Source organism: Filicampus tigris, chromosome 9 (assembly GCF_054856515.1).
Source record: "Filicampus tigris isolate MCC_2025a chromosome 9, RoL_Ftig_1.0, whole genome shotgun sequence".
NCBI classification, from domain to species: domain Eukaryota; kingdom Metazoa; phylum Chordata; class Actinopteri; order Syngnathiformes; family Syngnathidae; genus Filicampus; species Filicampus tigris.
Genome location: NC_141225.1, coordinates 21,488,719 through 21,507,777, shown reverse-complemented (window position 1 = coordinate 21,507,777; position 19,059 = coordinate 21,488,719). Strand labels below are relative to the sequence as shown.

The following is a 19,059-nucleotide window of genomic DNA, read 5'->3' as shown; positions in this document are numbered from 1 at the left end:
TACGGTTGCTCTGGGGGTGGGGGTACAGGACATATCGGAGAGGATCCCAGCCGGAGTTGAGTTAATGCAGAGGAGCCCAAGAAAACACTGGCCCTCCAAAACAAAACATGTTCTATGGAAATGGATATATTTACTTGCATGGCTCCCAGAAGAACCACTGCTCAATGGCCTTTTAATGGGAACCAGGGCGACTATGTGAGGCGTGCCAAAACAGCTCCATGAGAAACATTCAATGCAAGGTTGAGTGAAAACAGTGCAAATTCTCCAGGGCTGTTCAATTAACACCAAAACGCAGTTGTGAATACAAATATCCCCAATGACAAGTTGGGGAAGAATGTTGTCGTTCACATTTCTACCGAGCACAAAGACCAACAAATTTGGTTTCATGTGTAAAATCGGGAATAAAGGAAACATTTTAGCTGTAATGGTCCATATGTGGACAAGCAGCATGCAGTAGATGACGCACCCATTTCTCTCCATGCCTGAGCGCTTGTGACACGGCTCTGTTTCCACATCTCGAATTTTTAACCAGTAGAATGATTTACAGCTATTGTACGCTGGTTGCAAGCCACACTGGTGCAACTCACCAAAGCCGTCCAATTGCAGGTTAATGAAGCCGACCAAGTCAGGCAGAAGCGAATTTACTTGCCTGATTAATTATTTATTTGAAACAGAATAATTGCCTTTTAAAACAGAGGGCCTCATCATGAAAGCCGGGGAAAATGGAACTAAATACAGATTTATGGGGTCGCATTTAAGGCATGTAATGGGAGGGCCGACGTATGTTAGTATCTACTCAGTGGCTTTGAACAGAGCGTCTCTCTCGAGATGCAGGTCTAAACAAGATACAGACATACCTCGACACTCAGGCTGACAGACAGGAAATTGAGGTTGACAACTTGTCACAGGGAATATGTGAAAAGCATAGGTGAGATAGTAATCTCAGCGTAGCATTATTTAAAGGAAAAATAAACAGCACATTTCTATGTAGGTCATGATTTTCAGGAAGTCTCTTCAGCGGTCACTGTGAGCCACAACGAACTCGCAACCCAACATAAATTAAGTACAGTATGGCTTCATCTACTACATAACCCGACCTCGCCAAGAGAGTCATCTGACATTGAGGCCTGTGCTGGTTCAGTGGTGTGTCACCTCCCCACACCCCACCCTCCACACTTAGAGGCCTGTCTGAACAGCCCGAGCCCGGCCTACAGGCCCAGTTCTCGAGGCTGAGACTTCTCCCTCTCTAGACAGATGTTGACCCAGCTAACCCCTCCAGTCTGGCATTGACTCCCTCCATAATGGGATTTTCTAAACAGGCAGCGAACAAAAAGGAATACTTTGGCATGGGACACAGCGACTAACAACTCCATCTACAGGCCAGTGCACACTTTTTCTCCTCCTGAGGCACGACATAAAAAACAGGCATTGCATAAAGTTAAAGGCCGTTTGAGATGAACCATGTGATGACGTCAATCTGCCACATTTAGTTTGAGAAGTGGGTATTTTTTCCCACCACGTACAAAGTGGGAAAATGTTGAACTGTTTTTGGGGAGAAAATGAATGAAATGAATCAATGAAAATCTCTCATAGGCTACATTCAGTGCAGCACTGCCATCTATGCAAAATGCTACCTAATTATCATAGAAAGACAAACATTTTAAAATGCATACTGTAGTATCTCAAACAGTAATCAAGAGAATGATCATGGGGCATTTTTAAGGTATGCAAATCTAGAAACTCACAACAAAGGACTGCAGCAATGCATAGTAATGCATGCATATTTGGAACCATTCATTTCGTCATAGAATAAATCAAGGTTTCATTATAATAGGAACAAAAAAAAAAAAAAAAAAAAAAGAGTTAAAAAGAAATAGCATGGAAAAAGGGCTTTATCTATCCAAAATACCAAGCAGACTTGAGAGCTGCAATGATAACATTGTGAACATGAGAAAAGCAAAGAAAGCGATGCCACCTCCTGGAGCTCCAGCAACTCTGCCATACTGTATATTATCCCTGCATTTTGCTTTATAATGTATATTTATTTTCACTTATCTCAAAGGACACCCATGTTTTCTGTGCTTTTCAAATGTTCCCATTAAACTCATGTGCATATACACATTGCTGTGCAGCTTTAATTATAGGTCAGGTGTCCAGAAAATACACAGTGCAGTTACTGAGGTAAAGAACATGGGAGTTCCTGCTCCAAAAACAAACATACTATGTCTATACAGAACAATGAACAACAATCATAAAACCATCTTGGCAAGGTTGAAATTATGATTAGCAATGTTTGTACAGTTAACCTTTGAGCTTTTTGTAAATACTTATCGTCGCTGTCCTGCGAAAAACACATATGTCCAATTTTGTAATTTTTTAAAATGTTCACGTTAATGGGATGTCTGTATCACAGAAACCCCATTCACGTAAAAAATTTTAAAAAATGAAAAAAAAATGGACATACGTGTTTCTCACAGAACAGTGACGATATGTAAAAATATTATTGTATACTGTTAAAGACTTGCCAAGGGATATTATTTTCGGAAAAATACACGTTTTGCAAAACACCTAAGCTAGCCAGGGAGAGAAGTGCTTTGCTTTTTACCATGGCAAATGTTGCTATCATAAACCTGGAGCTCTGGCTTCTCAAATCTAATATCAGAGTTTTCGACAACCTCACTTAAAGTGAAAGCCAAGCCAAAAATGTTCTTTACAAGAATATATTCTATGCAGCCCCACTACTCGAAACACGACATTCTGATTACTATTGAGTTTGCGGAATATGAGTTAAGCAATAAAATCCACCCGTTTTTGTACATTTCAGGGGGTGGCCATTTTACCACTTGCTGTGAACTGAAAATGACATCACAGTTGCTCAGGGCTCAGGTAACAACCAATCATGGCTCACCTTCGGAAAACAGGTGAGCTGTGATTGGTGGTTACCTGAGCCCTGAGCAACTGAGATGTCATTTTCTGTCGACAGAAGTGACAAAATAGCCACCCCTCTGAAATGTACAAAAACGGGTGGATTTTACTGCTAAACTCATATTCCACAAACACAATATTAATCAGAATGCATGTTTAGACTAGTAAAGGTGCGTAGAACATATTATTGCAAACCATTTTTGGGGGGTGGACTTCCCTCTTTAAAATGTGTTTCATACAAACAAACGTGTCACCTCTATCTCCCAGCTGAGACGACAGGCTGAAGGTTAGCAGAAAGCGTCTAGAGCTCGTTCACCTTGCTGCTGCTTCTTCCTCTCCAAAAACCTTTTTTTTCCCTCGAAATCTAATCCTGGTTGCGGCTGCTCCGAATTCTATAGCTCAAGCAAGAACCCAGTCCACTCAAGGTAGGGCTGGCTTGCACAGCTGTGCTTTGACCCTTCTCCATGTTGTGTTTTTTTTTTTCCTTTAACGCTCATGACAGTCAAGCCCCAGCGGCCATCTGCTACAATTCAGCGAGTTCTCACACAATCGCTTGTTTACACAAGCACACAACAAGAGCACAATTCTTGAGTGAGATAAGGACACACAAAGGAGGGGACAAAGGGGAGTCATTCACGTTAGAGTCCTTTGGGTTCAGCTTGGTTGCTAGTCTAGAGTCTAGACAACACAACAAGCGGTACGAAAGGTGCAACAACAGAATCTTTCTCAAGGTTTTTTGAAGAAGTTCCATGTTTTGCTGTATTTTGGCTCCAGATTCTTGGGAAAAGTCAGCAGACCTGCGCAAAACACATCATGGGCAACTCAGACAGTGAAAAAAAATGCTCTCAGAAATCTGCTGTGATGTGAGTAATGACCAATAATTAGCAACCGCTTTTATATGGTTTAGCTGCAAAACATGCATGTCACATGCACAAGCAACATCACTAGCCACAATCGTTGGATGTTCTCCGTTGTGGGAAGATATTTTCCCAAAGATGACCTACGTCGTCTTCTCAAACGACAAATTGCATGCGCCAGCTAGTCCAACACAAACAATAGCTCAAAATGACTGTGTCAAAAGAACACTGACTTGACTACAACTCGTCCCATCCCTACGCACCAAATGAAACATACACGAAAAAGAGGTATGATGAGACCACTCACACTCACTAAGCACCGGTGTGTTTAATAAGTGATTGCTGTTATGGCGACAGTAAACAGGAGAAGCAGGTTTTCTGTTTCTGAACAAACACTTCTCCTTGCAAGCATCATTTAATATTAACCAGGTGGAATGATCAGCTGATATCCTCCGAGACTTTCGGGGCAGGCAGAGTGTAAACAGGTCCAGATAGGCGGGGGTGTAGCTTTAGGGAATCATTGTTGATGCAGATGCAGCTTTGGCTAGAGTAAACAGCGAGGCAGATGTCAAGATCAACAAAAAGTGATTCTTCTGACATTTGAAGACTCAATACACCTGCTCAGCAAGGCATTCATGGAGGGAAAAAAGCCGGGCGGTGGTGGGGTGTTCTCCTACGAAAGCAAATCAGAGCCAGCGCATCACATCACAACAACAGGAACTTGCGAAAACATGTTCAACATTTACTTTGTTTAGTTATTCAGTAACTACAGGATCATCAAGGAAACAACAATAGATCCTCTATGTCAAATGATTCCCGAATTTGATGCTGAGTCACTACAACATCACAATATGGAGTTTAAAGAGGAAATCAACCCAAACTTTTTTTTTTTTCAAGAATAAGTTCCCAGCAGGCCCACTAGTTGAAATACGGCATTCTGATTAATATTGCTTTGGGGAATATGAGTTAAGCAAAATCCACCCCTTTTTAGCCATCTTTAGCCATTTTGTCACTTATGTCGACTGAAAATGACATCACAACTCCTCAAGGCACAGGTAACGACCAATCACGGCTCAGCTTCAGAAAACAGGTCAAACTCTTATTCCATGACGCAATATTTATCAGAATGCCTAGTGAGCTTGCATAGAACATATTCTTGAAAAAAATATGTTTGTGTTGACTTCTCCCTTAAAAAAAAAAAAGACACAAAGGAAAAACACACATTGTTGAGAAAACCCACAACATTTATGTCAAATACGAGTTGTTAACTAACAAGCTAGTGCAATAAAATGAGCCCAAAACATGAAGTACAGTCGGCCATTTGGTGTAAAGAACCTTCAAGCTGCAAGTTATAGATATCAGATATCAAGACTTGCAGCAAGACACAATCACACGACACTGACATCGCGAGGACAGCGACACACACTGAAGAGATTTTGGCGAGGAAGCACGCACTGATTAAAAACAGCAACAACTCAAGTTTTTGTATCCCGTGTCCTCAGTGTACATTGCCTACATTGTTATCATAGCAACCCATTCAAATAGGCCAGTACTCCTCCCATGTTGCTGTAGGCCACTTGGCAGACTCCCTGACCAAATTTTCTTCTCGTCTTTTCATCAGCTTTGGAGGGATGTCCGATTCTTGGGAATGTCGCTTTGCCATATTGTCTCTAACATTGGTATTTAACAGGTGTGTGTAAACTCCATTATGTACAACGGCAAGATCATATAAAATCAAGATTACCGGTATACAAAGGCGTACCTAGTGAGGAGATTTCTTGTTGACATGAAAAAAAAAAATAAAAATCACCCACTTGAGTATCAAGCATCATAATGCATGAGCATTCTGCACAATCAAAAATTAACAAAAAACGATTTCATAATGCAAACTCTAGATAAGAAGCTAAGTAGTAAACACACGAACCACTTTGCCTCTGCAGAGACAACAACTCAGCATAAAGGCCCACTGTGCCCAGACGATGACAGAATGTAGCAAAGTAAGGCAGGCCATGGTATTTTTAGTACAACTAGGGCGCATAGAGAGTAAGTAAATAGAAACGTCTAATGAGTTTTTATCTGGTTGTACATGAATGGAATGGTGATTCTGGGATTTGAAGCCTCTTTTAGGAGACGTTCCCCACACATTTTCTCAGCAACTCTCCTTCATTTGACTTTGATAATCTTGCTTGCATGTGGCTCATGCCCATTAACACGGCAACAAGAGGACAGACATCACGAAATAGGAAATCTGCTTTCTGGCCAAAAGGCCAATGCAGAGGCAAATGCATTTCTCTTCCCTCAAGCTGATTGAACCAATTAGGCCTGGAAAGCACCATTAGCAAAGAAAGAAAAAAACATACCTTTAGTCCATCACCATCCTTTGGGATCTGTAAAGCTACTTATTGTTTTAACATTACTTAATCGGTGTCATAATTCTAATCATCTTTACATGAAGTCGTGTAAGGAGTCTTCCCAAGGGTGTGGGAATGCAAACTTGTGGAGATGAAATATGTCAAATACATTTTCTTGGGAAAACCAAGGTTAGCCTTAACGAACTTGTCTAATTAATATTGTGTCCCCGTCTTAAGTAGGGACAATATTATTAGAAGTGTTGTCTTTTGGGACAAACGTCCTCTGTGTGAGCTGACAACGAGTAACCTAATCGGGGTTTTTTTTCTTCTTCTTTTTTTCCCCGAGGCTCAGCAACACTTTTAGTCCAGTAGCACACCTCAAAAGATCACACTAAAGAGCCATGTGTGTCTGATTAGGATATTATCAAACATGGCCGAAGCATTTATTATGGTTACTCAAAGCACTAAGTGTATATGCATTCGAACTGTGAACAATTGGTCTTGGCCTGGCCGCTGCGCACAGCACACAGAGATGACATGACAACCTCGGTCTATCATCAACTCTCAGGAACATTCAGGATATTTGGAACATTTGGATTTTGTAAGGAACATTTCTGTATGAGCCAAAACACTGAAAGCAAACACGTCACCGGAAAGACTGAACAACAATAATATTTTCTTTATATTTTAAGATTGCTATTATATTTTTCTTTCTTTGAATAGTTTTGAGTAACAAAATCTTGGCATCTCTGAGTACAATAATAAGAAAAAGACAAAGAAATGCACAATCATTGAACACTTTTGATTTCCTGGACATAAACGCTTAGGCACAAAACAGTTATGGAAATACCTCTCTTGACTGACTAAATGTCAGTGTAGTCAAACAATTGTAACAAAATAAGTTTCAATCAGGCATCTAATTGTGCTCACTTCATTGGTATGGGAGTGGTTATTACTCCCTGACACCTCCACTGGCTTCTCAAATCACAAATCATCTTCAACAATACACCAGGCGCATTTAAGCCTATGAAGCATGTTATTATTTTAAAAGCCACAACTTACCAGAGAATGGACAAAGAGGCTAAATAGAAGAAAGTCAAGGCAGACGTAGGGTGAAGGACAAAATATCAAAAAGACCTGACATGGATTTCTGCCTTTTAATGGTGTCAGTTTTTCAACAACTTTTTCTTTTTTTCCTATTTTATGTTTTTCTTTTAAATACAGCCCTTGTCAGGAGGACGTGTCCCACTCATAAAGCAGCAAAACGACAATATACAGTGGCACTAACACAAGGACATAGTTCATCATGACATTTTCTGCAATTCCCAACTGATTAGGGTCATTATGTTGGAGGCCTGATTTATGTTGTCATTTCCTCTCACCGAGCCTGCATCAATGAATCTTAATGAATTGGTAAATAAGGGTGAAGATTACACTGTGTGACACTGAAACATTTCTCACCCTCAACTGACTAGATTTATGTGGCCAATTAGAGACTAACAGAAAATTGTCCAGCAAAAAAAAAAAAAAAAATTATATTCTTTATGATATAAAAACGCTGGAGGATTCTCAGTGAAGGGCGATTGTGATACCACTGTAAAAAAAAAAAGTCCATAAACCATCCTCCCCCCTCAAGGCACTCTCTGGAAGCATCAGGAAGTACAGTGTCATGAAAAAGTATTTGCCCTTTCCTGATTTCAGTTTTTTTTTTAAATCATCCACATTGATCACACTTAAATGTTTCAGATCATGAAACTAATTTTCTTCTAAATAATTATTTTATTAAGGGGGTAAATAATCCAAACCTATTTCGCCCTATGTGAAAAAATAATTGCCCCCTGAACCTAATAACTGGTTGTGCCTCTCTTGGCAGCAATAACTGAGATCAAGCGTTTGCGATAGCTGGTGATGAATCTTTCACATTGCTGTGAAGACCAACTGGATCTCTCTTCTTCTCGGAATTTATACACAACTCAGTCATATTGGATGGGTTTTGAGCGTCAACTGCCTGTTTAAGGTCAGATCACAGAATCCCAGCTTTTGACCGGCAACTTCCCCCACCACTGGAGCCAACACTCACCAGGTGGCGATCGGTTGACAGCTCCGCCCATCTCAAGTCTGATGGAACAATCTCAAAGTGGATCATTGAACTGCAGTCTAAGGTGTCCTGATGCCAAGTATACGTACGGATACCCTTATGTCTGAGCTTGGCGTTTGTTATGGACAATCCGTGACAAGCACAGAAGTCCCATAACAGAACACCGCTCAGGTCGGGGGCGCCGTTTCTCCCAATCACGTCCATCCAGGTCTGAGCATGTAAGTAAATATGTAGTAGCATCTTACCGTGGCCAACTCCAGGGTGGAAGAGAGTCCAACCCCTCTTAAGAGGAATGATGCCAGTGTCCAAGCTTGTGTGTTCAAGGCAAGCCTGACTTTGTTAGGTCAGAACTTCTCAAACCTCACACGCCAAGAATCTATCCCTGCCAAAGAGGTGACATTCCATGTTCCAAGACCAAGGTTCTACAGCCTGAGATCGGAGCGCCAAGGTAGACGCCTTCGGCCACAAACCCAGCCCTCGACCGACCTCCTTGGCCTGTCCAACAGGTAGGGAGCCCATGGGAAGTCTATGTTTCGCTTTAAAATAAAATTCACTTCAAATTCAATTCAAAGACATTCTATGTTTTGTTTTTTGTTCTATTACTGGACCGAATGTGAACGGAAGTTCAAAATTAAAATTAAGGTCGGCGCCAAACAGTGCTTTTTGGTGTATTGTTACTGCCCTAAGTACCATAAATGAGGCCTGAAAAATTGGTACTGGTTTCCTTCATGTGCAAAGTAAATAAGTAATAAGTACATAACACGGAATACATGAATTTAACTTGTTGATTTTCTGGACAAGATTGTATCAACTGTGGATGAAAGACAGTGAAGACAAAGCATGCTTTTCTGTCTGCACAAAGTGTGAAAATAGCTCGCTATCTTATTAATAGGAACTTCTTAAAAGAGCACTTAGGAGGCTTTATGGACTACATATTGTGACTCGATTTAGTGCGGTAAGCAGCTGTCGACATCAAACAAGCTAGTCTGCTATTAGGCACAGGGGCTGAGGGATGCTGTGTGAAAAGGAGTGGAAAATTAAAGCTGAAGCAACACAGGAAAGGGCTTAATTTACTGGCATGTACAGTATGCAAATGAGATTACTCTCAGCTTAACTGCATCATTTATGTCCATAATAACAGCATCATCATTACAGGGCTCAAATTAAATTACATTGTAATTAGCATATCAAAGTGATTGCTTGAAGTTGAAAACAAATACCCGGGTTTTGTTAATGAACAACGGTAATTACCATGTACAGTCAGTGAAAACATCCAAAACAAATACCTGTATATGTTTTGAAAGAGGGGTAAAAAAAAAAAAAAAAAAAAAAGAGGGAGGGTAATATTCCTCCTAAATGACAGGTCTGTCTCAGTCTATGTGCTTGTGAGAGAGTATGGCTGGATGGCGGTATTTTACCTGGAGAGCTCAACACACTCAGAATATATTTCCCAAACTCAAGGAGATCAAAGATCCAATTTCCCACACTTGCCACTTCAAAAACTCATCAATAAAATACAAATCACGTCATGCATGCTTTTGAGAATGGAGGCAGCGTCAAAGGCTTAGAGTGACTTCCATATCACAAAAAAACACCACAGCTCTGACTGTCATAACTGCTGCGAGTCCACATGCACTTCAGTGTCAACATTTGTGCCGTCAGATTTATCCTGCGAGGGTTCTTTGATACGTAAATGCGCAGTGTTTCAATTCAAGCACTATAGCTTAGATACCACTTCCTTCCTTGCAAATCACACGGAAATTGAACTATAATAAAAATCACTTTTTAACTATTATCTACAAGGTTGTGTTTAGTGACTAATTGCCAGTGTCTTAGTTTTTGTCTCCTCCTCACTTTCTTTTCCAAACATGTTCCCCCTTCTTGGAAAAAAAAAGAAGGGGCGGGGGGGGGGGGGGGGATCAACTAAAAAGACAGCAGCTGATACACATGATCAGAAGTGCACTCAAATTTTCAAGATGTAGCATCTTTATTCTATTCATTAAGAAAACCATTAAAATGCCTTATTCCTTGCAAGTATTTAAAAGATGTGCCTTTCAAGGTAAAGCTAGAGCAAATCCCCTCCATCAGCTAATGACGGCACTCATTACACAGAGAAGCTGGCTAATGAAGGCACAGTCGCTGCCCGATCCCCTCACCCCACATAAAGCCCAACGAAATGCTAATATCTCACTTCTAATTAAAGGGATTTGAAGTCCAAATGCACCTCTACAGCTAACAGTGGGCTTTTTAAAATATTTATATATTTTTTTTTTTAAATTGAAAGAAAAAAAACACCACCTAGAGATGTGCAGGAACAGCGTTTCATTAATTCATATTAAAAAAAAACACTAGTGCTGCATGTACTTTCTGCCTTCATTCTCACCTAGATTTATTTTATGAGTAGGCATGCCACTAAGCTTTCTGTAACTAATTTTTAGGTGTGCATAGTGTGATTTGACAAATGAAAACACAGCCACAATGTTTCACAGTTAAGGAAAGTGAATTACTAGTATTAGATGGACTTTATGTGTATGCCTTTCCGGTGTTTACAAATCTTTGGCCGCTAATGTGTTTACTGCAGTTAGCGGCCTTTCTCAGAAAGTGACCTTGAGAGGCCTTCCACAGAGTTCATTAACATCAAATAAAGGTAAATGTCATCCGCCTATCACATACAACATGTGTAAACAACAACAGAGTGAACTTGACTTATTGTACTTTTAGTCTTTTAGTTTAAAGCAAACAAGTGGATACACAACTAACCTTGACCAGACATATTTACATTAAATTACCTGATTAATGTACTGGTTTTGTTCTGAAGTGGATTTGGACAGACAATGGAGAGACACTTGGCAGTGGCTACCCTCTTGTTTTCTAGAGGTTGGTCTTATCGAGATTGAAGGTAATCATTCGATGCTCACTGAACTAAGTTATCGTGATGCCGCCTCGAATGGTATGCCTAAATTAGGCATTATGACAACTTTGATAGCCAAAATGTCATGCAACGTTTAAGGCAGATTTTTCCACCAATATTTTTGCTCAGAATTCAAATTTGACAAGCTTCGAGCCATTTGAGTAGAAGCTTTATTTAAGACCACAAAGACATTACTCATCGCAGTTAAGCCAGATGCACTCTAAAACCAGGCCCGATGACAAAAAAAAAAAAAGACCTTTATCGTCACAAATTTCATAAATGTCGACGTTATCCATATAGTGCACTATTTGAGGGAGCGACGTGAAATTCACGAATCTAAAGGTCAGTGTTATGAACATATTGCATGGTGTCCGTTTGATCCTCGACCAAGTATTTTCCCAGGGATTCTCTGGCTCTACACTGTGTAAATCATCCTGTATGACCTTCTACATTCCACATGTTCTGCACTCCCATTCATCCACAGGCACAGATAATGCTGGGCAAATATCATAAACGTGAGGATTTTAGGATTTAAGTGAGGTTGCCATCTACCTCCACCAGCTGGGGAAAAGAAAGACTATGCATCTGATAAACCCCGATTTCCTCTGCCAGATAAAGGCTGCTGACCTCTTTGCCAAAACCCCAGTAATAGTATTCTCAATGGATTGCGCTGCTAAGAACAGACAGCAATGGGACCTGATTGGTCATATTTTACCAGGATATGCCTTTGATACTGGCCATGCAAAACAATTTCTGAATGTTTAAATCACACCAAAGAGAAGTCAAACCAAAAACGGGGATTCAGAGCTCTTATCTGTAACAGGAGCAGGTGCATGTATCCAAGCAAGAAAAAACAAATCAACAAGTCACAGCTACTTCGACAGTACAGCACCCCCTCTTTCTACTAAATAACACAGCAAACAGAGACCCATCAGTCAATCTACATATAGCTAACAGCAGAGATCAATAGAGAGATAGAGACAAATAACGACAGTGAAAGAGGCAAGAAAGACAAGCGGGACCACAGAAGTGGACATTTCACAAAAGAGAGTGGTTACACAGGGGAGCCGCAGTAAAAACAAAGGAAGGCCAAGTACTGTAAGACGACCAAAGTCAGGCCATTTTGCCAAACTGTGACATTTGTTTCTTATTGTGGAAGTGGCAGCTGAAAACGTCTCCCCTCGGGGGCCTCTCGCCTCTGCTGTGGCCAGCTTTGACAAGGGGGGGTAACCATATTAGGATACGCACGGTAAGGTAAACAATAACATTGTTGCGAAAGGATGGAAATGTTTCAGCTAATGGTGTTTGTCATTCCAGTTTTTGTTGCACCGTTGGCCCTGTGTTTTTCTAGCCAGCCACAGAGACATTTTTTTTCCAAATAGGCTTGTTATTTTAAAATGGTCAGATTCTTTTTTGATCAGATAATTCACATTATATATACATTTCCCCATTAGTCACATGCAGAATAAATTCTGCTTACCTTAACTAGTGTTTGTTAAAGGACACTATTAGTATTATTATATTATTATCATCATTATCATTATTTTACAGCTAGCAAGCAAGACAATATGCAGTATCTATAGTGTTGCTACGTTCCACTGGTTAAATCTAACGCATACCAATATGTTCAGCTGCTGGTAGCCGGTTGAATTTATCCATGTCCTAGTGGTGGGAGACCAAGAGTGTAAATGGCCTTTTTGATACTGATAGAAAAATAAATTGATCCTCACCAAATGCATTCCCCTTCCCAAAAGGAGTTTTTCTTCAAGATGACCATCTACACAACAAAAATGTAATTCATTCTACCTTCCAATACAGAGAGTATAAGATCACCAAGCCATGCGGGAGGAAATGAATAGGTGTTTATTTTTTGAAAATGTGTTTTGATCAGCCTATTTTTTTTAAAGGTCAAAACAGTCAAACTTTTGGAACATTTTAGCATTTAACAATTGTCTGTAAAAACAGAAAATGCGTGCAGCTGGTGGTTACGAGTTAGCCAAGGACAATGACAGCGCAGTCAAAACAACAACGGCGGACGAAAGGGTAGCTGTTGTTTTGAGCTGCTATTGATGACGTATGCTCAGATGACACTGCAACGCTTCAGTAATGATTGGCGCTGGATTTACACGGCAAACTGGCGTGCCCTTTTCCAATGTTGCATCTGAACGCGAAGTCGAATCTACTTTCAATATCACCCATATGCAATATCACTGTGTACATTTCGTGACGCCACGTCACTGTTGCAACTTCTGAGTTTATTGGTACATGCCAGTGTGTTGTTCCAGAAGGCGGCTGACGTATTATTAGGCGTAAAGCATCAGAAAAGGAATGCAGCCAGCAGCTAGGTGAGTTGTTTTGGAGAGCTTTTCTACGTCTTGTGGTCTTAGTCAAGGACTAAAGCAAGTTGTCACTTTTCATTTTTGCTTTAGTCTTCACTACATGCAATATTTGTAAGACGATCATTCCAGCTTCCAACGTGCCATGCATTTGCTTTGCCTGTTAGGGTTTTTACACAATGGCAGCCATGCTGAGAGAATAGATTAAGGTACTTAAAGTGCAGCAACAACACTGCAAGTGACAGAAGCGTTTCACTTTCTTGCCAGAATCACCCCCACGAGGCACTTTTGCTACAGTTGTTTATTATGTTCCAACCTAGGCATAAACGATTAAAGAGCTTTGTCGAATCAAAGTGTTATAAATGCATTGAAAAACAGACGGCTGTAAATGCCACTGAATTAGAAGCTTAGCAAGCCAAATACTAATACATGGCAATTTCAGTTTGATGCTGATATAAAGAAATTACTTTTCAAAGCAGGCAGTAAACGCAACAAAGTAAATTAAACTGAGGTCCTAAATGTGCCCACAATCTTTGAATGGGTTTAACTCATGTTATTTTTACGCTATGATTTTGTAACACTGTAACCCCACCAGGCATTTTGAAAATGGTACGTGCATTTGTATACGTTTTATATATATATATATATATGTATATATATAAAGAGAGAGAGAGAGAGAGCAAGAGAAAGAGAGAGAGAGAGAGAGAGCAAGAGAGAGAGAGAGAAAGAGAGAGAGAGAGAGAGAGATTGAATTGGGGAACACCACTTACCTTATTGAAGAGCTTGCTTATTTAAAGCAATCTTCTCTTCCAGCGTTGGCAAAACCCTGAGTGCACCCACCACTAAAAAGATGGGGAAAATAAGGTAAGCCTTAATTGTCAATGCATCCAGCAACTTCTTTCATTTATTTATAGAAGCTTTAGGTATCATGTTTATCCTCCCGTGAACTTGAACATCAGCTCATGCAAAACCTTGCATTTCAACCAAACTACAACTGCATACACTGATGCCGACAAATTAAAAACGGTGTTGGTAATTTGATATACAAAACAAAATAGTTCTGATGGAAATACCCAACCCTTAGTGGTTAATGCATTGTGCCAGTGTGCGATATGTTTGACAGGAGTGATGTGTTTGCGCAAGACTTTCCCAACTGAGCACTCAACCCAAGAGGGGGAAAAAACGAAGGAAACAAAATCGTATTTTTATGGAAAACTTAAAAGTCACTGTGGGTTAAGATATCGGGTGCATTTGAATAAAAGCATTAAAGCGTGAACAAATATGGAGGGGGGACAAAACTCACAAGCCAGTACCCTCCCCGTTTTGTCATATATTTGGCAGTCAAACCTGATACTGTACCACAAAAGGGTATTTATCTAAAATAGATGTTTGAGCAAAAACACACCAACAAGCATCTATTACAATATGCGGAAAACAGGTTGGATGGAAGAACAACAGACGGAACAATAACAAAACCTGGATCATTTCAACTCAAACGCCTTTTTATTGTGATGAATTAGACTTCAATTAACACATCATCAGTTGGATCGTAAATCAATGGCAAGTGGTGACAAATGAAATGAATTAATTTCAAGCTTCAAACTACTAAACACCATTAATTCCCATCACCTGAAAGAGCCCTGTGAGCGAGATGCATTTACATAATATACATTTCGAAATGTGTTCCATCATTTTGATGAAAGCAAATTGGTGTTTGCTTCAAACAAACCAGCAACAACTGGATCCTGATAGCGAGGTTCTCTGTGAACTGTAACGACAACGGCGCAAGACCTAATAAGACCAAGATAATTGCCTCAATTTCAAACAGTAAAAAGCTGTAATGCTACCATTTAGATCGGTAGGGGAGCAGGTAACACGGGGTGAGGATAAACAAGTGGAGGTTGCGTCGGAACATCACACATTCCGACGGAAATTTAGGGAATAGAACAAATTATTGGTGAGATAATTATCCTCCTAGGTGGCTTCACTGAATGCTCTGTTAGACAAATAAATGACTAGTATCAATCAAAGAAACGCATTAAAATGTTGTTAATATGGCACATTAAAAATGTCAAATATAACTGGTGTGTGCAAAAGCGTATTTGGTTATTTGGTGAGACAAATAGTGCTGAACCAAAGTGCTTTCGTGTTGGAAGGATATGGACAACTAGATGGGTTAACTATGGTACACAACTACAGAAGGTTCACGCAGACTAATGAAGCCCACAAACCTGTGAAGAGGACTTTCCTCTGCTTCACAATACGCTCTCTCCTCCCAGATTTGTAATCAATGGGAATGGCTTTGTTGTAAGGTTATATGCTCATATGTATTGATACCCCTCTGTAAAAATGTACCCAATCCCAACAATGGCCTCAAGGTCCTCTAATGGACAGGCTCTCATCACGTTTCACACCGTGGAGATAAAAAGATGAGAGCTCATGAATATTTACATTAAGTAAGATATTCCATTAATTTCTCTAAGCACTCTTGATACTGTCTGCGGCGGCTCGTTAATGAACTTCACACATCACCATCATATTAATTCATGCTAAAATCAATAGCCCCTTTTACGGCCATTTCACTCCAGAAGTGGGCCGCCCATGTTACACCTCACTATTCTGTATGAACAACCTACTGGCAGAGAAATGATCGGAATATAAATAGGACAAGTGCAACAGCAGAGAAGACGACCACACCACACTCATGGTCATGGGCAGCATTATCTTAACATTTTTAAACTCTGGATACACAGTTGTATTGATGTCCGAAACACAAAATATGATGTTTAATTTGTAATATAAGTAACTGTTATGCTATTGTCGCTGCTTTGTGGAAAAGGTTTATGTCTTTTTTTTTTTTTTTTTTATTTCACATTATTGGGACGTCTATAACTGAAACTGTGAAAATAAAACAATTTAAAAAAAAATAGACATACATGTTTTATGTATGACATAAATGTATGACATACATGTTTTTCACAGGACAGCGACGTCTCAAGAATGTTGCATTAAAACCAAAATAATTTGATCTAGGGCTGTCGCTAATGAATCGTTTTAGAATCGATTGCCGTACTGACAATTATTCCATTAAATAATAGAGTGATCGGGTGGATTTTTTTTAAAAGTCTAGAACAGTAATATAAGCCCAGCCGAACGTACAGCACACAACACCTTCTGAATCTTTGAGGAGCAGCATTAGATGAGTGATGTAAACAGCGCCAATGTGAATTTTCTACTGATCTGAACTTCTTAAACACAACACAGGGATGTAGTAGGAGCTATGGGTGGAGACACGTTAGGTGAGGAGACCGGGAGTGACAAATTGTGGGGTCAGAGGGAGTACCAGACAACAGACAGCCCAAGTGAGACCTCTGGAAAACAAACATGGTATTTGGTTTCAAAGACATGGAGGGGGGGGACATGCATTCCATTGTTGAAGCCAATTATCAATGGAAAATAATAACAACAGATGGATCCAGAGCAGCCAACAACGGTGCTGGTGAACAGATGATGAAATGCGAGAGTGTAGCTGGGGGAGGGGAAGTGGGGGTTGTCGCACACAGCACACATACGTGCACACGCACACATACACCCACACGCGCACACACACCAGATGTGAATTTCCACAAGTACGGTATAATATATGCACTGCTCTATGGCCACCGCTTGTGCCGCACGGCTTTTGCGCCAGACAATGGCATGGCTAACAATTTGTTAATTTGTTAACAATTTGTTGCAATTTGTTAATAAAGATGGTGTCTGGTCTCTGCAAGAATTAAGGCATAGATTCATAATGTACTAGGGCTGAATGAGTTATCATTTTGGGACCGAAATCGTGATCTCAGACAATGTGATTTTATGGTGGACGGGTCACACAAACAAATCAGCTTCACATCATGCTGTCAACCATCCTCTCAGAGGTTGCCGGTTGCTCGGGAACGCTAGGCGCTAAGCTAACTTGCTCTGTATAATGTCTGTGAGAGCTGCGCGGTGTGAATCCACTTCGCCACTAATCCTCGCCTGTGTGGCAGCCATTAAGCTACACTTCTGACAAGTAGCGCCATCACTTAAGGCGAACGAGGAGTCTCTAAGCATGTAACACTGAAAAAGAAGAGAGAACATGAAAAGTTGAAGAAGCTAATGCTAATTGCTAATGTGAAATGCAAAGTCGGGAAAGACCAGTATAAGTGCTTAGGTGTAAATCTGGCTAGAACCGCATTAGGGCAGAGAGCAACCAGGTACAAACAGAACATTTGTATGAAAATTAATAAGTAGCTAGAGATAAAATAAGACAGCAGCTACATATTTAGCACACACTTGAAAACCACAAATGAAGAGATTATGGAGGCACAGAGCAAACGATTATGTACAGAGCAAAAGATTATGTACAGAGCATGGGCTCGTTTGCCTTCCAAAGCCTGGTTTGTGATGTTTTTTTTAAATACGTATTTACAGTATTTTTATTTTTTTACTGTTAATGAACACCATCAAAGGATAACACAAGCAGACTTTAACAAAGAAAAAAAAGATCATCTGAAATAAATGTCAAGATTTAATTAGCTTTTGAGAAATGATTAGCATTAAATCCCATCAAGTAAGGTTGAGGCATTTTTCTGTGGAAAAAAAATATTTTCGGACAATGAGGAGACAAAAGGTTTTCAAACAGGAACTGACAGGCCATCAGCCATTTTAGTGCACTGACACCGGGGTCGAGTTAATTAGACTATTGTCATTTTAATCAGGGCAGCTCAGTGGCCATCACTTCCTAAAAGAGCCAGAGGACTTAAAACGGCTGAGAGACTGTTGGGTATGCGTGCAAATGTGTGTGTGTGTGTGGGGGGGGGGGGTGTTGGGCCTGTAATGTCACCAATCTATGGGTTATGGAGTATGGTCTGGTTTTCTCACATGCTTAGAACATTAATGAGCTGGAGACACACCAAGGAAACAAAGGAGCCCGGAGGATCACCAAGGGAAACTACTCGCCTCTGCTCTACTCATATCTGTGTTCATTTGAAAATATCTTCAGTATCATCCATCCATCCGTCCATCCATTTTCCAAATATTTGAAATTATATGCCTCTCCCTGTCTATCTGGTTTTAAATAGGAAGTCTTATCTTTATTATTATTATGAACATAGATACATATACGTACATATACATACATATATATATACAAATATATATACACACATATACATATATATACACACATATATATACACACATATACATATATATATATATATACATATATATATACACATATATATATATATACATATATATACACACAGAGAAAGATAGAGAGTGAGAGAAAAAAGAAAGAGAGAAAGAGAGAGAGAGAAAAAAGAGAGAAAGAGAGAGAGAGAGGGAGAGTGCTTATTAGGGTTAGGGTTGAGAGAACCATGTGAAGGTGCTTTCTCATACCACTTTAATGTTGTATTTTGCCAAATATGTATAAATATTACATTCATTGATCTATGTTTTTATGCATGTATTTTATCTAAAATTGGAGAAAAAAAGATTTAAGATCAGATTTAGTCGGCAGCCACAAACACAAAGCACAGTTTTGTTATTACAA

The 19,059-nt window shown here is 39.9% G+C and overlaps 1 protein-coding gene across 10 annotated transcripts in view; it reads right to left on the bottom strand.

The window, feature by feature from the left end:
* LOC147142528 (forkhead box protein P1-B-like) overlaps positions 1 to 19,059 on the bottom strand; it is a 121,586-nt gene that overhangs the window by 75,015 nt on the left and 27,512 nt on the right. For 8 of the 10 annotated variants that reach the window (XR_015088167.1, XM_086041107.1, XM_086041102.1 and 5 more), the window contains one exon: positions 14,249 to 14,320. The exons of the other annotated variants lie outside the window; for them this stretch is intronic. The gene's annotated coding sequence lies outside the window, so the exon portion shown is untranslated. The remainder of the gene's footprint in view (positions 1 to 14,248; positions 14,321 to 19,059) is intronic. 10 annotated transcript variants of the gene reach the window in all.